The 22,556-nt window shown below is 43.0% G+C and overlaps 1 protein-coding gene across 3 annotated transcripts in view; it reads right to left on the bottom strand.

Moving 5' to 3' along the window:
* The window catches only part of LOC141070956 (uncharacterized), an 89,331-nt gene that overhangs the window by 4,210 nt on the left and 62,565 nt on the right, over positions 1-22,556 (bottom strand). The gene's annotated exons all lie outside the window — the stretch shown is intronic.

The following is a 22,556-nucleotide window of genomic DNA, read 5'->3' as shown; positions in this document are numbered from 1 at the left end:
ATGCAAATCTAGTACTGAAGACGGAGCTAAAGACCGCAGAATTTAAATATAACTAGTACAAATTTTGACGCAGCCATTTGAACCCAGCATTATCAAACAATATCTCTGGCAAGGTGATGTCTGAATACATTTTTATGCAAATTGTCTCTTTAGAGAGGAAGAGCACTTCAACTCTAGTGCCACCTATCGGAAGTACCAGACATTATTGACACTTTAATGGGCCTTGAAACAGGACTTAATATAAAAGCCAAAAATCCTAAGTCATATTTCAAGGCTCGCTAAAGAGTTGATAATGACTTGTAGGATTGCTACTTCCAATATGTGAGAAGAGAGTTCAAGTCCTCTTCTTCTCTGAAAATACAATTTGCATATTTAATTTCCAAGGGGAGCATTTAAGTCTCCTCTCCTCACACTGGCATGCCAGACCTGGCAGGTAACTCTCCACAAGGAGAAACCTTAATCCTTGAATCTCTTCATTTTTATGAAAATTTAGATCGTAATCCTGGTTGGAGACAGGAACACACTTATAGGGAACCTGTCAGCAGGATTGTGCACAGTAACCTACAGACAGTGTCAGGTCGGCGCCATTATACTGATTAAAATGATACCTTGGTCGATTAAATCGATCTTGTGGTTGTTGTTTAACCCCTTTACCCCCAAGGGTGGTTTGCACGTTCATGACCGGGCCAATTTTTACAATTCTGACCACTGTCTCTTTATGAGGTAATAACTCTGGAACGCTTCCATGGATTCCGATACAGGAAAGATGTATATCTTTGTACCGTGTTAGCCAGTGGATAGAAAAATATTCAGGATTGAGAGTCCTCAGTAGTTGATACCTTTTAATGGCTAACTGAAAAGATGGTAATACATTGCAAGCTTTCGAGACTACTCAGGTCTCTTCATCAGGCTAGACTAATACAAAATCTGAAGTCACATATTTATGCACAATACAGCCTAGAAAAAATGCAATAGATAAGACAAGTGACGTGAAGCAGAACTATCAATATGGGAGAGGGAGAAACATAAATCCATGGATCCATGGATCCAACGGAATCCATGGATTCCGGTGATTCTGACATTGTTTTCTCGTGACATATTGTACTTCATGTTAGTGGTAAAATTTCATTCAAATAACTTGCGTTTATTTGTGAAAAAAATGGAAATTTGGCAAAAATGTTGAAAATGTTTGCAATTTTCCAACTATGAATTTTTATGCCCTTAAATCATAGAGATATGGCACACAAAAAACTTAATAAATAACATTTCCCATATGTTTACTTTACATCAGCACAATTTTGGAAACAATATTTTTTTTGGTTAGGAAGTTATAAGGGTTAAAAGTGGACCAGCGATTTCTCATTTTTGCAACACCATTTTATTTTTACGGACCACATCACATTTGAAGTCACTTTGAGGGGTCTATATGATAGAAAATACCCAAAAGTGATACCATTCTAAAAACTGCACCCCTCAAGGTGCTCAAAACCACATTCAAGAAGTTTATTAACCCTTCAGGTGCTTCACAGGAATTTTTTGAATGTTTAAAAAATAAAATGAACATTTAACTTTTCACAAAAAAATTACTTCAGGTCCAATTTTTTTTATTTTCCCAGTTTAACGGGAAATTGGACTGCAAATGTTATTGTGCAATTTGTCCTGAGTACACTGATACCTGATATGTGGGGGAACCACTGTTTCGGCGCATGGAAGAGCTCAGAAGGGAAGGAGCACCGTTTGACTTTTTCAATGCAAAATTGGCTGGAATTCAGATCGGACGCCATGTCACGTTTGGAGAGCCCCTGATGTGCCTAAACAGTGGAAACACTCCACAAGAGACCCCATTTTGGAAACTAGACCCCCCAAGGAACTTATCTAGATATGTGGTGAGAACTTTGAACCCACAAGCGCTTCACAGAAGTTTATAACATAGTCCTACAATTAAAAAATCATATTTTTTCCACAAAAATGATCTTTTCACCCCCAATTTTTATTTTCCCAAGGGAACTGGACCCCAAAAGTTATTGTGCAATATGTCCTGAGAAAGGTGATACCCCACATGTGGGGGTAAACTACTATTTGGGCGCATGGCAAAACTCAGAAGGGAAGCAGCGCCATTTGACTTTTTCGGCTGGAATTGGGATCGGACGCCATGCCGCGTTTGGAAAGCCCCTGATGTGCCTAAACAGTGGAAACCCCCCCAACAAATGACACCATTTTGGAAACTAGACCCCCCAAGGAACTTAACTAGATGTGTGCTGAGCACTTTGAACCACCAAGGGCTTCACAGAAGTTTATAACGTCCGGGCGTAAAAATAAAAAAAAAAATCATTTTTTCCACAAACATGATCTTTTAGTCCCCAATTTTTTTTATTTTGCCAAGGGTAACAGGAGGAATTGGACCCCAAAAGTGGTTGTCCAATTTGTCCCGAGTATGCTGATACCCCATATGTGGGAGTAAACTACTGTATGGGCACACGTCGGGGCTCGGAAGGGAAGTAGTGACATTTTTTTTTTTTCTCTATTTTTATTGAGGTTGAACAAGAAAACAAGTCAAAACATTGACAACCATAGTTACAACCACCATATATATGAAACTAGGGGAACGAGAGAAGAAAATAAAAAGCAGAAAGTGGGGACCGACAAATGAAAAACAGGAAAGGAAGGGGGGGGAGGGGTGAGGGGAGGAACAGGCATGAGTGGCATCGATAGAACTATGTGTAACAGCAAGTACACATAAGTCTCAGTGTTCTGCAGTACACTAATATATTCCAAAAAGGAAAGAAAACAAACAACATCCAATATCTAATATCCGGCATCTTAACTATATACGGCTAAGCAGGCTGGAGCAGGGCAACCATGGAGTGTCTACTATGTATCCAGGGGTGCCAAATGTTCTGTCTTTTTATTATGGCGGTCATCGAGTGAGCTAGTGCTAGTTCAAGCTGGCAGTGAGTGTTAATTCTATCAATTAGTCCTGCAACCTCTGGGGGGGTGGGATCTTTCCATCTAGCCGCTGTCAACACTCTAGCAGAGTAGTGACATTTTGAAATGCAGACTTTGATGGAATGGTCTGTGGGTGTCATGTTGCCTTTGGAGAGCCCCTGATGTACGTAAACTGTGGAAACCCCCAAGTGACCCCATTTTGGAAACTGGACCGGCCAAGGAACTTATCTAGATGTGTGGTGAGCACTTTGAACCCCCCAGTACTTCACAGAAGTTTATAACGCCCGGGCGTGAAAATAAAAAAAATCTTATTTTTTCCACAAACATGATCTTTTAGTCCCCAATTTTTTTATTTTCCCAAGGGTAACAGGAGAAATTGGACCCCAAAAGTTGTTGTCCAATTTGTCCTGAGTACACTGATACCACATACGTTGGGGTAAAATACTGTTTGGGCACATGGGCAGAGCTTGGAAGGGAAGGAGCACCATTTGACTTTTTCAGCGCAGAATTGGCTGGAATTGAGATCAGACGCCATGTTGCATTTGGAGAGCACCTGATGTGCCTAAACAGTGGAAACCCCCAATTCTAACTCCAACCCTAACCCCAACACACCCCTAACCCTACTCTCAGTCCTAACCCTAGTCCTAACCTTAATGGGAAAATGGAAATAAATACTTTTTTTTAATTTTATTTTTCCCTAACTAAGGGGGTGATAAAGGGGGGTTTGATTTACTATTTATGGCGGGTTTTTGTGTTTGGCAGCTGTCATACGCTAAAAGTCGCTATTTATTGTAAAAAGTTTTTGCATCACCACATTTTGAGAGCTATAATGTTTCCATATTTTGACCCACCGAGTCATGTGAGGTCTTATTTTTTGCGGGACGAGTTGACGTTTTTATTGGTACCATTTTCGGGTACGTGACATTTCTTGATCGCTTTTTATTCCGATTTTTGGGACGCAGAATGAATAAAAACTAGCATTTCATGAACCAGCGTTTCATGAATTTCTTTGGGGGGGGTGCGTTTACACCGTTCCGCGTGCAGTAAAATTGATAAAGCGGTTTTATTCTTCGGGTCAGTACGATTACAGCGATACCTCATTTATGTCTATTTTTTATCTTTTGGCGCTTTTATGCAATCAAAACAATTTTATATAAAAAAATTATTTTTGCATCGCTTTATTCTGCGAGCTGTAACTTTTAAATTTTTTCACTGATGATGCTGTATGGCGGCTTGTTTTTTGCGGGACAAGATGACATTTTCAGCGGTACCATAGTTATTTATATACGTCTTTTTGATTGTGCGTTATTGCACATTTTGTTCGGCGGTATGATAATAAAGCATTGTTTTATATTTTTATTCTTTAAGGGGTTCGCTAAAGGGGTTAATGGGTCAGTTTTATAGGGCGGTTCATTACGGACGCGGCGCTACTGTGTACTATTATTGTTTTTTTTTTTTTTTATTTCCAAAAAATGAATTAGGGAATTTTTTTTTTTTTTATTTAGCGATTTTTTATAACTTATTTTTACTTTATTTTTTTACTTTATTACATTGTCCAGGGGGACATCACTGTCATGTGTCAGATTGCTGATCTGACACGTTACACAGCGCTGTGACAGATCAGTGATCTGACACAGGCACTGCAGCAGGTATCCTCATGCCTGCGCTCTGCAGGCACTGAGGAAGCCGCCTCCCTGCAGGCCCCCGAGGCCATACTGGATCCGGGGACCTGCAGGGAAGGAGGCCCCCGCAGCAGCGCTGCACATCGCGCTGCTGCGGGGGTCTCAGGGAAGCACGGAGGGATCCCCCTCCCTGCCGATGCTTGTCTAAACCCCCGGTACACTGCGATCATGTTTGATCGCAGTGTGCCAGGGGTTAACGTGCCGGGGGCGGTCCGTGACCGCCCCTGACACATAGTGCCGGGTGTCAGCTGTGATCATCAGCTGACATCCGGCCGCAATCAGCAGCGCCGTACTATCCAGTCCCCGGTCATAGGGGCCCGGGGCCCGTGGACGGGATAGTACATCAAATGTCAGAAAGGGGTTAATCTTTATTTTAAGTTTTTAGCTAAAGATATGCTCGTGCCTCATGGAGAATTATATAATACATTATATATACACTACTGTGTAAAAGTTTAGGGTCACTTAGAAATTTCCTTATTTTTGAAAGAAAAGCAGTTTTTTTCCAATGAAGCTAACATTAAATGATTCAGAAATACAATCTATACATTGTTAATGTGGTAAATGACTATTCTAGCTGCAAAGGTCTGGTTTGCAATGCAATATCTTCATAGGTCCATAGAGGCCCATTTACAACAACCATCACTCCAGTGTTCTTATGGTACTTTGTGTTTGCTAACTGTGTAAGAAGCCTAATGGATGGTTAGAATACCCTTGAAAACCGTTTTGCAAGTATGTTAGCACAGCTGAATACAGTTTGGCTGATTAGAGAAGCTATAAACCTGATCTTCCTTTGAGCTAGTTGAGAATCTGGAGCATTACATTCGTTGATTCTATTAAACTCTCAAAATGGCCAGAAAAAAAAAAAAAAACTTTCATGCGAAACTCGACAGTCAATTCTTGTTCTTAGAAATGAAGGCTATTCCATGCGAGAAATTGCCAAGAAACTGAAGATTTCCTACAATGGTGTGTACTACTCCCTTCAGAGGAGAGCACAAACAGGCTCTAACCAGAACAGAAAGAGAAGTGGAAGGCCCCACTGCACAACTGAGCAACAAGACAAGTACACTAGAGTGTGTAGTTTGAGAAATCGACGCCTCACAGGTCCTTAACTGGCAGCTTCATTAAATAGTACAGGTAAAACGACAGTGTCAACGTTTCCAGTGAAGAGGCGACTCCGGGATGCTGACCTTCAGGGCAGAGTGGCAAAGAAAAAGCCATATCTGAGACTGGCTAATCAAAGGAAAAGATTAATATGGGCAAAAGAACAAAGACAATGGATAGAGGAAGATTTGAAAAAGTGTTATGGACAGACGAATCCAAGCTTGCGGTGCTTGACTCACACAGAAGAACATTTGTGAGACGCAGAACTGAAAAGATACTGGAAGAGTGCCTATCGCCATCTGTCAAGCATGGTGGAGGTAATGTGATGGTCTGGGGTTGCTTTGGTGCTGATAAAATGGGAGATTTGTACAAGGTAAAAGGAATTTTGAATAAGGAAGGCTATCACTCCATTTTGCATCGCCATGCCATACCCTAAGGACAGTGCTTCACTGGAGCAAATTTCATCCTACAACAAGACAATGACCTCCAAATTATGCAAGAACTATTTAGGGAAGAAGCAGGCAGCTGGTATTCTATCTGTAATGGAGTGGCCAGCGCAGTCATCAGATCTCAACCTCATTGAGCTGTTGTGAGAGCAGCTTGACCGTATGGAACGCAATAAGTGCCCATCAAGCCAAAGCAACTAGGGGGAGGGGCTTCTGAAAGCATGGGGTGAAATTTCTCCAGATTACCTCAGCATATTAACTGCTACATTGCCAAAAGTCTGCAATGCTGTAATTGCTGCAAAGGAAGCATTCTTTGATGAAAACAAAGCTTGAAGGAGAAAATTATTTCAAATAATCTTTTTTTTCGAACTTTGTCAATGTCTGGACTAGATTTTAAATTCATTTGGCAACTCATTTGATTACTAAAAGTATGAGTTTTCATGGAAAACACAAAATTGTCTGGGTGACCCCAAAATTTGGAATGGTAGTGTATAAGAAAAGAGGATCATAATCATTTAAAAACAATACCATGGTTTTAACTCAGGAAGAGTTCAGAAATCAATATTTTGTGGAAGGACCATGAATTTCAATCACAGCTTTCATGTGTCTTGGCATGTTTTCCACCAGTCTTTCACACTGCTTTTGGGTGACCTTATGCCACTCCTGGTACAAAATTTAAGCAGTTTTTCTTTGTTTGATGGCTTGTGACTATCCATCTTCCTCTTGATTACATTCTAGAGGTTTTCAGTAGGGTTCACGTCTGGAGATTAGGCTGGCCATGACAGGGATTTGATGTGGTGGTTCTTCATCCACAAATTGATTGACCTAGTGTCAGTTGAATTCCAACCAGAGTACACCTCATTCTACTTAATGTGCTTCTGATTATGTGATCATTTTTCCATTAGGGTTAGGGTTGGAATTAGGGGTTGGGTTGGAATTAAGGTTAGGGTTGGGATTAGGGTTAGGGGTGTGTTGGGGTTAGGGTTGGAGCTAGAATTGAGGGGTTTCCACTATTTACCAACTTTGGGGGTCTAATTTCTCCTGTTAACATTGGGAAAATAAAAAAGTGGGGGCTAAAAAAAAATCACTTTTGTGGAAAAAAAAATAATTTTTTTATTTTCACAGCTCTGCATTATAAGCTTCTGTGAAGCACATGGGGGTTCAAACTGCTCACCACACATCTAGATAAGCTCCTTCGGGGGTCTAGTTTCCAAAATGGGTTCACTTGTGGGAGAGTTTCTACTGTTTAGGCACATCAGGGGCTCTGCAAACACAACATGACGCCCGCAGAACATTCCATCAAAGTCTGCATTCCAAAATGGTGCTCCTTCTCTTCTGAGCTCTCCCATGTGCCCAAACAGTAGTTCCCCCCACAAATGGGGTACCAGCGTACCCAGGACAAATTGCACAACAACTTTTGGGGTCCAATTTCTCCTATTAGCCTTGTGAAAATAAAAAATGGATTTTCATTTTCACGGCTCTGTGTTATACACTTCTGTGAAGCACTTGGGGGTTCAAAGTGCTCACCACACATCTAGATAAGTTCCTTAAGAGGGCTAGTTTCCAAAATGGGGTCACTTGTGGGGGTTTTTCACTGTTTAGGCACGCCAGGGGCTCTCCAAGGTGTCCAATCTCAATTCCAGGCAATTCTGCATTGAAAAAGTCAATCGGTGCTCCTTCCCTTCTGAGCTCTTCTGTGCGCCTAAACAGTGGTTTACCCCCACATATGGGGATTGGGCGTATTTAGGACAAATTCCATAACAACTTTGGGAGTCTAATTTCTCCTCTTACCCTTGTAAAAATAAAAATTTGGGGGGCGAAAAGTTTATTTTTGTGAAAAAAAAAATGATTTTTTATTTTCACGGCTCTACGTTATAAGCTTCTGTGAAGCACTTGGAGGTTCAAAGTGCTCACCACAGATCTAGTTAAGTTCCTTATGGGTTCTAGTTTCCAAAATGGGGTCACTTGGGGGTTTCCACTGTTTAGGCACATCAGGGGCTCTCCAAACGCAACATGGCGTCCAACCACAATTCCAGCAAATTATGCGCTGAAAAAGTCAAATGGCGCTCCTTCCCTTGCGAGCTCTGCCACGCGCCCAAAAAGTCGTTTACCCCCCACATATGGGGTATTGGGCGTATTCAGGAGAAATTGCACAACAAATTTTGAGGTTCATTTTCTCCTTTATCACTTGTGAAAATAAAAAAAAAATGGTTCGGAAGTAAATTTTTTGCAAAAAAAGTTAAATGTTAATTTTTTCGTTCCACATTGCTTCAGTTCCTGTGAAGCAGGTAAAGGGTTAATAAACTTCTTGAATGTGGTTTTGAGCACCTTGAGGGGTCCAGTTTTTAGAATGGTATCACTTTTGGGTATTTTCTGTCATGTACACCCCTCAAAATGACTTTAACCCCTTTCCCGTCCTTTGACGCCACGTAGGCGCCATGAAAATCGGTGCTAATCCGACCTATGACGCCTATGTGGCATCATGAATTGATTGCTCTCCTGCGAGTCGGGTGACCGGGGTCAATGAAAGGTCACCCAACCCGCAGGTACAGGGGGCCTTGTACTTCACCCGGGGGGGTGGCTTAGCCCCCCGTGGTTACGATCGCTCTGATTGGCTGTTAAAAGTGAATCAGCCAATCAGAGCAATTGTAATATTTCACCAATGAAATTTGGTGAAATATTATAATCCAGCCACGGCCGATGCTGCAATACCATCGACCATGGCTGGAGACTGTAATCTGACCCCCCCCCCCACGACTGTCGGGGGCGATGGGCCCCGGATACCGTCAGTATTTGCTCCCCCTCCGCCTTCCAATCCCCCCTGGAACCTCCTAAGTCCCAGTGTCCCTGCTTTCTCCTCTATGGCGACGCCAACTTCAAAGATGGCAGATTCATTCATTCTGATCACTGTGATAGGGTCTATCACAGTGATCAAAATAAAAAAAAAAGTAAATAAACCCCCCCCCCCCCCGTTTATCACCCCCAAAGGTAGGGACAAGTAATAAAGAAAATATTCTTATTTTTCCATTAGGATTAGGGTTCAAATTAGGGTTAGGGTTAGAATTACAGTTGGAATTAGGGTTAGGGTTGGAATTAGGGTGAGGGGTAGAATTAGGGTTGGAATTAGGGTTAGGGTTGGAATTAGGGTTAAGATTAGGGTTAGGGGTGAGTTGGGTTTTAGTTTAGGCTTGTGGTTAGAGTTGGGATTAGGGATAGAGGTGTGTTGGGGTTAGGGTTAAGTTGGAATTGAGGGGTTTCCACTATTTAGGCACATCAGGGGTCTCCAAACGCGAAATGGCACCACCATTGATTCCAGACAATTTTGCGTCCAAAAAGTCAAACAGTGCTCCCTCCATTCTGAGCCCCGACGTGTGCCCAAACAGTGGTTTACCCCAACATATGGGGTATCAGCATACTCAGGAAAAATTGCACAACAACTTTGGGGGTCTAATTTCTCCTGTTACCCTTTGAAAAATAAAAAAATTGGGGGCTAAAAAAATAATTTTTGAGGAAAAAAAAAATTATTTTAATTTTCACGGCTCTGCGTTATAAACTTCTGTTAAGCACTTGGGGATTCAAAGTGCTCACCACACATCTAAATGAGTTCCTTGGGGGTTCTAGTTTCCAGAATGGTGTCACTTTTTGTGGGCTTCTACTGTTTAGGCACATCAGGGGCTCTGCCAACTTAACATGAAGCCCGCAGACCATTCCATCAAAGTCGGCATTTCAAAATGTCAATACTTTCCTTCTGAGCCCCGACGTGTGCCCAAACAGTGGTTCCCCACCACATATGGGGTACCAGCGTACTCAGGACAAACTGGACAACTTTTGGGGTCCAATTTGTCCTGTTAACCTTGTGAAAATAAAAAATTGCAGGCTAAAAAAAAAAAAAAAAAAAAAATGATTTTATAGTTTTACGGCTCTGTGTTATAAACTTCTGTGAAGCATTTGGGGTTTCAAAGTGCTCACCACACATCTAGATAAGTTCCTTGGGGAATCTAGTTTCCAAAATGGGGCCACTTGTGGGGGAGTTCCAATGTTTAGTAAATGGTATAAGTTGGTGCACTGCTAATACCTCAATAAATACAGGGCGGAGGCGCAAACCAGTGGTCTATGACATGAGCACAAAACAAAAAAGAAAAAGCAGGCCACTGATAGGAATGCACACTAACAATAATAGTTTTTTTTTTTTAATATTTTTAATCATTTGTTATCAATAAAGTCATCTCTTTTTATGATACATTGGTAGTGTGCATTCCTATCAGTGGCCTGCTTTTTCTTTTTTGTTTTGGAGTTCCAATGTTTAGACACACAGGGGCTTCTCCATACGCGACATTATGTCCGCTAACGATTGGAGCTCATTTTCCATTCAAAAAGTCAAATAGCGCTCCTTCCCTTCTGGGCCCTGCCGTGCGCCCAAACAGTGGTTTAGGACCACATATGAGGTATCGCTGTACTCAGGACAAATTGCCCAACAAATTTTAGGATCCATTTTATCCTGTTGCCCATGTGAAAATGAAAAAATTAAGGCTGAAAGAAAATTTTTGTGAAAAAAAGTACTTTGGATCAATTTGTGAAGAACCTGGGGGTTCAAAGTGCTCACTATGCATCTAGATAAGTTCGTTTGGGGGTCTAGTTTCCAAAATGGGGTCACTTGTGGGGGAGCTCCAATGTTTAGGCACAACAGGGGCTCTCCAAATGCGACATGGCATCTGCTAATGATTGGAGCTAATTTTCCTTTCAAAAAGTCAAATGGCGCTCCTTCCCATCCGAGCCCTGTCGTGCGCCCAAATAGTAGTTTATGACCACATATGAGGCATTGGTGTATTCAGGACAAATTGCCCAAAAAATTTTAGGATCCATTTTATCCTGTTGCCCATGTGAAAATGAAATAATTGAGGCTAAAAGAAAATTTTTTTGGGAAAAATTAAAATGTCCATTTTTCCTTCCACGTTGATTTAGTTCCGGTGAAGCACCTGAAGGGTTAATAATCTTCTTGAATGTAGTTTTGAGTAGCTTGAGGGGTGCAGTTTTTAGAACGGTGTCACTTTTAGGTATTTAATGTCATATAGACCACTCAAAGTGACTTCAAATGTGAGGTGGTCCTTAAAAAAAATAGTTTTGTAAATTTTGTTGTAAAACTGAGAAATTGGTGGTCAATTTTTAACCCTTATAACTTCCTAAGGAAAAAGAAATTGTTTCCAAAATTGTGCTGATGTAAAGTAGACATGTGGGAAATGTTATTTATTAACTATTTTGTGTCACATAGCTCTCTGGTTTAACAATAAAAATTAAAAATTTGAAAATTGCAAAATTTTTGCTAAATTTCCAATTTTTTCACAAATAAATGTAAAAATTATCGACCTAAGTTTACCACTAACATGAAGCCCAATATGTCACGAAAAAACAATCTCAGAATTGCTAGGGTGCGTTGAAGAGTTCCTGAGTTATTACCTCATAAAGGGACACTGGTCAGAATTGCAAAAAATGGCCAGGTCATTAAGGTCAAAATAGGTCATGAAGGGGTTAAACATGATGTGATTCCTAAAAAAAATGGTTTTGTAAATTTTGTTGTAAAAATGATAAATCGCTGGTCAACTTTTAACCGTTATAACTTCCTAATAAAAAAAATGTTGTCTCTAAAATTGTGCTGATGTAAAGTAGACATGTGGGAAATGTTATTTAATAAGAAGTTTGTGTGACATCTCTCTTATTTAAGGGCATAAAAATTTAAAGTTTGAAAATTGGAAAATTTTCAACATATTTCCTTTTTTCATGAATAAACGTAAGTCATATATCAAAGAAATTTTACCACAAACATGAAGTACAATATGTCACGAAAAAACAGTCTCAGAATCAGCAGGATCCATTAGTGTTCCAGAGTTATAACCTCATAAAGGGACAGTGGTCAGAATTGTAAAAAATTGGCCTGGTAATTAGCCCCTTCACCCCCAAGGGTGGTTTGCACGTTCATGACCGGACCAATTTTTACAATTCTGACCACTGTCCCTTTATGAGGTCATAACTCTGGAACGCTTCTATGGTTCCCGGTGATTCTGACATTGTTTTCTCGTGACATATTGTATTTCATGATAGTGGTAACATTTCATTCATATAACTTGCGTTTATTTGTGGAAAAAAACGGAAATTTGGCGAAAATTTTGAAAATTTCGCAATTTTCCAACTTTGAATTTTTATGACCTTAAATCACAGAGATACGGCACACAAAAAACTTGATAACTAACATTTCCCACATGTTTACTTCAGCACAATTTTGGAACCAAAGTTATAAGGGTTAAAAGTGGACCAGCGATTTCTCATTTTTGCAACACCATTTTATTTTTACGGATCACATCACATTTGAAGCCACTTTGAGGGGTCTATATGATAGAAAATACCCAAAAGTGACAATTCTAAAAACTGCACCCCTTAAGGTGCTCAAAACCACATTCAAGAAGTTTATTAACCCTTCAGGTGCTTCACAGGAATTTTTTGAATATTTTAAAAAAAATGAACATTTAACTTTTTTTCACAAAAAAAATTACTTCAGGTTCAATTTTTTTTTATTTTACCAAGGGTAACAGGATAAATTGGACTGCAAAAGTTATTGTGCAATTTGTCCTGAGTACGCTGATAGCTGATATGTGGGGGGGAACCACTGTTTCGGTGCATGGCAGAGCTCAGAAGGGAAGGAGCGCCGTTTGACTTTTTCAAGGCAAAATTGGCTGGAATTCAGACTGGACGCCATGTCACGTTTGGAGAGCCCCTGATGTACCTAAACAGTGGAAACCCCCACAAGTGACCCCATTTTGGAAACTAGACCCCCCCAAGGAACTGATCTAGATATGTGGTGAGAACTTTGAACCCACAAGGGCTTCACAGAAGTTTATAACGTACAGCGGTACAATTAAAAAATCATATTTTTTCCACAAAAATGATCTTTTCACCCCCAATTTTTATTTTCCCAAGGGTAACAGGACCCTAAAAGTTATTGTGCAATTTGTCCTGAGTACGCTGATACCCCACATGTGGGGGTAAACCACTATTTGGGCGCATGGCAGAGCTCGGAAGGGAAGCAACGCCATTTGACGTTTTTGGCTGGAATTGAGATCGGACACCATGTCGCAATTGGAAAACCCCTGATGTACCAAAACAGTGGAAACCCCCCACAAATGACACCATTTTGGAAACTAGACCCCCCAAGGAACTTATCTAGGTGTGTGGTGAGCACTTTGAACCCCCCAGTGCTTCACAGAAGTTTATAACGCCCGGGCGTGAAAATAAAAAATTCGTATTTTTTCCACAAACATGATTCTTTTAGTCACAAATTTTTTTTTATTTTCGCAAGGGTACCAGGAGAAATTGGACCCCAAAAGTTGTTGTCCAATTTGTCCTGAGTACACTGACACCCCATATGTGGGAGAAAACTACTGTATGGGCACACGTCGGGGCTTGGAAGGGAAGTAGTGACGTTTTGAAATGCAGACGTGGAATGGTCTGCGGGTGTCATGTTGCCTTTGGAGAGCCCCTGATGTACCTAAACAGTGGAAATCCCCCACAAATAACCCCATTTTGGAAGCTAGACCCCCTAAGGAACTTATCTAGATGTGTGGTGAGCACTTTGAACCCCCAAGTGCTTCACAGAAGTTTATAACGCTCGGGCGTGAAAATAAAAAAAATCTTTTTTTTCCACAAAAATGATATTTTTGCCCCCAATTTTTTGTTTTCATAAGGGTAACAGGAGAAATTGGACCCCAAAAGTTGATTTGCAATTTGTCCTGAGTAGGCTGATACCCCATATGTGGGGGTAAAACACTGTTTGGGCGCATGGCAGAGCTTGGAAGGGAAGGAGCACCATTTGACTTTTTCAACTCAGAATTGGCTGGAATTGAGATCAGACGCCATGTTGCATTTGGAGAGCACCTGATGTGCCCAAACAGTGGAAACCCCCAATTCTAACTCCAACCCGAACCCCAACACACCCCTAACGCTAATCTCAGCCCTAACCCTAGCCCTAATCCTAACCCTAGCCCTAACCCTAGCCCTAACCCTAACGGGAAAATGGAAATAAATACATTTTCTTTTAATTTTATTATTTTTCCCTAACTAAGGGGGTGATAAAGGGCGGTTTGATTTACTATTTATGGCGGGGGGTTTTTTGGCAGCTGTCATACGCTAAAAGACGCATTTTATTGTAAAAATATTTTTGCATTACCATATATTGAGAGCTATAATTTTTCCATATTTTGACCCACCGAGTCATGTGAAGTCTTATTTTTTGCGGGACGAGTTGACGTTTTTATTGGTACTATTTTCGGGCACGTGACATTTTCTGATCGCTTTTTATTCCGATTTTTGGGACGCAGAATGAACAAAAACCAGCGTTTCATGAATTTCTTTTGGGGGGGTGCGTTAAAATTGATAAAGCGGTTTTATTCTTCGGGACAGTACGGTTACAGCGATACCTCATTTAGGTTATTTTTTTTATGTTTTGGCGCTTTTATGCAATGAAAACTATTTTATATAAAAAAATAATTATTTTTGCATCGCTTTATTCTGCAAGCTATAACTTTTTTTTTTTTTCGCTGATGATGCTGTATGGCAGCTCGTTTTTTGCGGGACAAGATGACGTATTCATCGGTACCATGGATATTTATATGCGTCTTTTTGATCGCGCGATATTGCACTTTTTGTTTGGCGGTACGATAATCATTTTTTGCTTCGTTTTTTATTTTTATTTTTTAAGGGGTTTGCTAAAGGGGTTAACTAATGGGACAGTTTTATAGGGCGGGTCGTTACGGACGCGGCGATATCTAATGTGTACTTTTTTTTTTTTTTTATTTAAAAAAATGGATTTATTGGGGGAATATTTTTTTTTTTTCTAATTTATCTGGCGATTTTAAAAAAATTATTTTAAACACTTTTTTTTTTTTTTTTTTTTTTTAAACTTTATTACATAGTCCCAGGTGGGACATCACTGTCCTGTGACAGATCGCTGATCTGTCACATCACAGATCACTGTGACAGATCAGCGATCTGTCACAGGCACTGCTGCAGACTTCCTCATGCCTGCGCTTTGCAGTCACTGAGGAAGTCAGCTCCCTGCAGGCCCCTGAGGGCCCCCGTCACCATCTTGGATTCGGGGGCCTGCAGGGAAAGAGCCCCCCCGCAGCAGCGCTGCACATTGCGCTGCTGTGGGGGACTCAGGGAAGCACGTAGGGAGCCCCCTCCCTGCCGATGCTTCCCTTTAACCCCCGGTACACCGTGATCATGTTTGATCGCGGTGTGCAAGGGGTTAACGTGTCGGGGGCAGTCCGTGACCGCCCCTGACACAATGTGCCGGGTGTCAGCTGTGATAATCAGCTGACACCCGGCCGCGATCAGCGGCGCTCACCACGTGGGCGCCGCTGATCGCGCTAGACGTACTATCCCGTCCATGGGCATAGGGGCCCATGGACGGGATAGTACGTCTGATGTCAGAAAGGGGTTAAGCGGCAAAATGGCTGGCACTAAGGGGTTAAACACCTCGATCTACACTCACTGTCTGAATCCCTCCTCCCTCTTACAGACATAAGTTCCCTACACAATGTGGATGCCACTGCCGCTCTATATACCACCACAATAGCTGTAGCTTTGGAATCATTTGCCCCTCTCACACATACCAAAGCTCGCAAAATCAACAGACAGCCCTGGCACACCATCCTGACCAAAGAACTGAGGCAAGCTTCCAGAGCTGCTGAGCAGAGATTGAAAAGATCCCACTCCAATGAAGACTTCATCGCATTCAAACAGTCCCTCACTACTTTCAAGGACACACTCACTGCAGCAAAACAAACCTACTTCTTATCTCTCATATCCTCCCTGTCTCACAACCCTAAACAGTTAGGTCTCTTTCACACTTCCGTTTTTGACAATCAGTCAAGATCCGCCAATTTTGAAAAAAAACGGATCCGCCATTTTTCTTTGCGGATCCGTTTTTTTCCCCATTGACTTTCATTATTGGCGGATCCTGACTGATTCCCGTCCGTTGCATCCGTTTTTGTGAGGATCCGCCACAAAGTTAGTGTCCGTCAACATCCTCAAAGATTTCCAAACGGAGCTTGCAACGTTTTTTTGGCCGGCGGATCCTCCAGACACTGAATTAACCCCAAATTCTGTCTGGGTGCCGGACCCAAAAAAAATCAATCAATCAATCTCTCTCTCTCTCCCCCCTTCCCTTCCCGGCCAGCGGTTCCTTTAAATTTCCTCATTTTCAGGATCCGTCTAAAAACGGATCCTGTGCCATCCGTTAACATCAGTTGACAACGGATCCGCTTGTCTGCCTTTTTGGCGGATTTTAACTGATGCAAATAACTCAAGTGTGAAAGAGGCCTTATTCAACACCTTTAATTCTCTCCTCCATCCCCCAGCACCTCCTCCCTCCTCTCAGCTGAAGACTTTGCCTCATTTTTCAAGCAGAAGATTGATAACATCAGAGACAGTTTTGGTCGACAACCCCCAGAGCCCTTCTTCCTAACTGCCCAGCCCTCCTCCTCCAAAACCAACTTCTCCACCATTACAGAAGATAGACTCTCCACGCTACTCTCAAGATCACATCTCACCACCTGTGCACTTAACCTGATCCCATCCCACTTCATCCCAAACCTCACCAGTCTTCATCCCAACCCTAAACCATCTCTTCAACCTATCACTAACAACTGGTATTTTCCCCTCAAGCTTTAAACATGCCTCAATCACACCTATCCTAAAAAAGACCTCTCTTGACTCATCCTCTGTATTATCACCCTATATCACTTCTCCCCTATGCCTCAAAACTACTGGAACAACACGTCCATCTTGAACTTTTCCTCCCACCTCTCTTCTTGCTCCCTCTTTGACCACTTACAATCTGGCTTCTGGCCACACCACTCCACTGAAACTGCCCTACTTAGGTCACCAATGACCTATTAATCGCCAAGGCCAAGCAACACTACTCTGTCCTTCTCCTCCTGGACCTGTCCTCTGCCTTTGACACAGTGGACCATTCCCTATTACTCCAGATCCTCTCATCTCTTGGTATCACAGACTCGGCCTTATCTTGGATCGCGTCATACCTAACAGACCGGACATTCAGCATCTCCCACTCGCACACCACCTCCTCACTGCGTCCCCTATCTGTCGGAGTCACGCAAGGTTCAGTCCTAGGGCCCCTGCTCTTCTTCATTTACACCTTCGGCCTCAGACAGCTCTTAGAATCTCACGGCTTTCAGTATCACCTCTATGCTGATAACACACAGATCTACATCTCTGGACCAGATATCACCTCCTTACTAACCAGAATCCCTCAATATCTGTCTGCTATTTCATCCTTCTCCGCTAGATTTCTAAAACTTAATATGGACAAAACAGAATTCATCACCTTTCCCCCATCTCACACGACCCCCCCCTCCCCAACGGACCTATCCATTAAATTAAACGGCTGCCCATTCTCTCCAGTCCCACAAGCTCGCTGCCTCGGGGTTATCCTGGTCACTGATCTCTTTCAAACCACATATCCAAGCCCTTTCCACTTCCTGCCGACTTCAACTTAAAAATATTTCACGGATCCGTACATTCCTCAACCAAGGATCTGCAAAAACCCTAGTCCTTGCCCTCATCTCCTGCCTTGACTATTGCAACCTCCTGATATGTAGCCTCCCCTCTAACACCCCTCCAATCTAGTCTAAACTCTGCTGCCCGACTAATCCACCAGACCCTCCGCTATTCCCCGGCCTCTCCCCTCTGTCAATCCTTGCACTGGCTCCCCATTACCCAAAGACTCCAGTTCAAAACCCTAACTATGACATACAAAGCCATCCACAACCTGAGTCCTCCATACATCTGTGATTTCGTCTCCCGGTACTTACCTGCACACAACCTCCGATCCTCACAAGATCTCCTTCTCTACTCCCCTTGTATCTCCTCTTCCCACAATTGCATAAAAGATTTCTCCCGCGCATCCCCCCTACTCTGGAATTCTCTACCACAACATATCAGACTCTCGCCTACCATGGAAACCTTCTAAACGAACCTGAAGACCTACCTCTTCCGACAAGCCTACAACCTGCAGTAACCACCGATCCACCAAACCGCTGCACGACCAGCTCTATCCTCGCCTACTGTATCCCATCCCTTGTAGATTGTGATCCCTCGCGGTCAGGGTCCTCTCTCCTCCTGTACCAGTTGTGACTTGTACTGCTTAAGATTACTGTACTTGTATTTATGTATACCCCCCCCTCACATGTAAAGCCATGGAATAAATGGAGCTATAAAAACAATAATATCGCTGTAATCGTACTGACCCGAAGAATAGTTTCCCCATCAATTATACCACACGTTGAAAGGTAAATTAAAAAGAAATCCCTAATTGCATGTTTTTGTTCATTCTGTCTCCCAAAAATCAGAATAGAAAGATCAAAAAACATTATGTGACCAAAAATGGTACCAATAAAAACATCAATTCCTTAAAAAACAAGCATTCACATGACTGTCAGCAGAAAAATGGAAAAATTATAGCTATCAAAATAAGGAAATTCAACAACTAGTTTTTGCAATAAAAAGCGTTTAGAGTTCGAGAGAAGCCAAACATAAAAAAAAAATAATCTGGAATTGCTGTATTCGCACCGACCTGAAAAATAAAGTTGTCTAATTACTTATACTCCACGAGGAATGGCGTAAAAAAATAAAGCCAATTCTTCACCTGCTGTTGTTTTTTACATTCTGCCACCCAAAGATCGCAGTAAGACTCAGCTCACATTTATTCTGATTCAATTGGAACCCCCGGTGGAATATTCCCTATAATGCGGCAGATGGACGCACTGTGGACCCTGTCTGGCCTGGTACAGGTTCAGACAGCAGGTTTTAGGGAAAGATCCAGACTTGGATATAAAAAGGTTAAGGGATTGGTGCTAATTCAGACAAGGACAGACAGGGGTACAGCGATCAGTCCCGGGTATTCAGTTCCCATGGTGGAAGAAACAGGAAAGATCAGATACAGGTAGGAATTCAGGGTTCAGGTCTGAGTATTAAGCCCACAGGGTGGCACAAACAGGAAAGGACCTGGCAGCTCAGCATTTGCCCAATAACACTGAAAGAGAATGTTGCTCAGGCACCTCCAAACAGCTGGAGGTGCTTTAAGCACCCAGTGCATCTCAGCAAAAGGCTGGGGACACATTAGGAATGTGCAAACTATTTCTTTCAGAATAAGGAAGTGCAGGCGCGGCAACTATAAGCATGCAGCCAGGAAGTACACACAGGAAGCAGAGGACCGGAGCTCACTGTACATAGTAGGGGACAAGGAATTCACTGCACGGCCTGAAGTGGTAAGTCAGCGTCCCTGCATGGTTGGGGGATGAGAAGCCATGTAGGGATGCCAGTAGTGATGTTACATGTAGATCCAAAATGGGGTCACTTGTGGGGGGTTTCCACTATTTAGGCACACCAGGAGCTCTCCAAAAAGAACATAGCGTCAGCATTAGATTCTAGACAATTTTGCTTTCAAAAAGTTAAATGGTGCTCCTTCCCTTCCGTGTGCTCAAACAATACTTTTTCTCCACATATAGGGTATTGGCACGCTCAGGAGAAATGTGGTTTTGAGCACCTTGAGGAGTGTAGTTTTTAGAATGATGTGACTTTGAGGGGCCTATATGACAGAAAATACCCAAAGTCTCTTCAAACGTGATGTGGTCCCTAAAAAATGGTTTTGTAAATTTTGTTGGAAAAATTAGAAAATGCTGGTCAACTTTTAACCCTTATAACTTCCCAACAACAAAAAATTACGTTTAAAAAAATTGTGCTGATTTAACCCCTTAGAGACAGAGCCAATTTTGTACTTAATGACCAAACCAATTTTTAAATACAGACCACTGTCACTTTATGAGGTTATATAGCTCTGGAACGTTTCAACGGATTCCACTGATTTTGAGATTGAAATCTGGCCAAAAGTTTGAAAATTTAGCACTTTTCAAACTTTTAATTTTTGTTCCCTTAAACCAGTCGTGTCACACAAAATAATAATAATCTTTATTTATATTGCGCCAACATATTTTGCAGCGCTTTACAGTCTAACACAGGGGTCCTCAAACTACGGCCCAAGGGTCACATGCGGCCCGCCAAGGACTTTTATCCGGCCCCCCGGCCAGGCCGACATTGAACTCATGAACTGCACTGCCCTGTAATCGCGGGCGGGACCAGGCGCCAAGGAAAGGCGTTACGCAGCCCTCCGTATGCAGCAGAACACAGTGCACACAGACAACGTGATTGTCATCACGCCGCCTCCGCGGCCTGATGACGTCACGCCGCATGTGTGCCTGAGTATGAAGAAGACTGAGACGAGCGGGCGCCTCTTCAGGGCAGCGGGGGACGTAGGTGAGTACATTTTTTTTTTTAATGTCGGGTCCTATTGGGGAGATTTACCTGCCTAATGGGGACCTGTGCTGCCTAATGGCGACATTTACCTGCCTAATGGGGACATTTACCTGCCTAATGGGGACATTTACCTGCCTAATGAGGACATTTACCTGCCTACTGGGGACCTGTGCTGCCTAATGAGGACCTGTGCTGCCTATTGGGGACATTTACCTGCCTAATCGTCTGAGTACCGATTAGCCAGACGGACAACTCTGGCTGCTGCATTAAGGATGGACTGGAGAGGGGAAAGTCGAGTAAGGGGGAGGTCAATTAACAGAGCGCTGCAGTAGTCCAGGCAGGAGTGGATCAAAGCGACAGTTAGGGTTTTTGTCGTTTCCATGGTGAGAAAACATGGATTTTTGTGAGTACTCACCGTAAAATCCTTTTCTCCGAGACGCTCATTGGGGGACACAGAGACTGTGGAAAGGGTGTATGCTACTGCCGTCTGGAGGCCGACACTAAGTATACAAAAAACAAGTTAGCTCCTCCTCCGCTGCATACACCTTCGCCCCGATAGCGGGCGGAAACCAGTTTAGTGCAAAAGCAGTAGGAGAACATAACAATAAATTAGCCTTAACGCAGAAAATCATATGTCTGAAAAAGGACCACCCTACATTAAACAAGGAATTATACTAATCAAATAAACAAGAGCCAACTGGCTATCAGGGTGGGTGCTGTGTCCCCCAATGAGCGTCTCGGAGAAAAGGATTTTACGGTGAGTACTCACAAAAATCCATGTTTCTCCTTCATCTCATTGGGGGACACAGAGACCGTGGGACGTCCTAAAGCAGTCCCTGGGTGGGAGCAACTCACCGATCCAAACCACATGCCCTCCTGTCTAAAGGTGTGCCACTGCTGCCTGGAGAATTTTCCTACCCAGGCTCGCATCTGACGAAGCCTGAGTATGCACATTGTAATGCTTAGAAAACGTGTGCAGGCTTGACCAGGTTGCCGCCTTGCATACCTGCTCTGCCGAAGCCTGGTGCCGAAGCGCCCAAGAGGCGCCCACTGCCCGAGTAGAGTGCGCCCCTATTCCAGGTGGAATCGGCGTGCCTCTGATACGGTAAGCCTCCTGAATAGTTAGACAAATCCATCGGGCTATGGTCGACCGTGAGGCTGCGATCCCCTTCCTGCACCCTTCGGGAATCAAACAACGAGTCTGTCTGGCGAAAAGGTGCTGTCCTCGACACGTACCTCCTGAGAGCTCTTACCAGGTCCAACGTGTGGAGCGCCTTTTCCACTTTGTGTACTGGCGCTGGACAAAACAAAGGCAGAACAATGTCCTCATTAATATGGAAAGAGGACACGACCTTCGGCAGAAAGGGCGGTGGTGGCCTAAGGACTACCTTATCCTTAAAAAAAAAGTCAGAAACGGAGCTCTACAAGATAGGGCTGCCAACTCCAAGACCCGCCTAATGGAAGTTATGGCTACCAAGAATACAACCTTCCTGGAAAGGTATGACAATGAGATTTCTTGTAACGGCTCAAAAGGAGTTTCCTGCAGGACACCCAGAACCAGGTTAAGGTCCCAGGCGTCCATGGGCACTCTAAAGGGGGGCACCAAATGAGAGACCCCTTGAATGAACGTCTTGACCTGCATATTTGTAGCGATCTTTCGCTGGAAAAGGACAGACAAGGCCGATATCTGTCTCCTCAGGGAACTCGGGGCCAAACCTGCGTCTAGACCTGACTGCAGAAAAGCCAGGATGTTGGGAACCGAGAAGGACAATGGCGCAACCCCGTGCTCTCAACACCAGAGAAAGAAAACCTTCCAAGTGTTATGATAAACCCTCGCCGAGGCCGGCTTCCGGGCGCTAACCATTGTAGCAACCACCTCACGCCCAAACCCCGCCTGTGTCAGAATCCAAGATTCAACGGCCATGCCGTCAAACACAGGGCCCCTAAGTTCGGGTGGCAGATCGGCCCCTGGGACAGTAAGTCTGGTCGTTCCGGC

This window comes from Dendrobates tinctorius, unplaced genomic scaffold (genome assembly GCF_039654945.1).
Source record: "Dendrobates tinctorius isolate UK_male_01 unplaced genomic scaffold, ASM3965494v1 ptg000014l, whole genome shotgun sequence".
NCBI lineage: Eukaryota > Metazoa > Chordata > Amphibia > Anura > Dendrobatidae > Dendrobates > Dendrobates tinctorius.
Note: the sequence above shows the minus strand (reverse complement) of the source record. Positions and strands in the feature narration are given on the sequence as shown.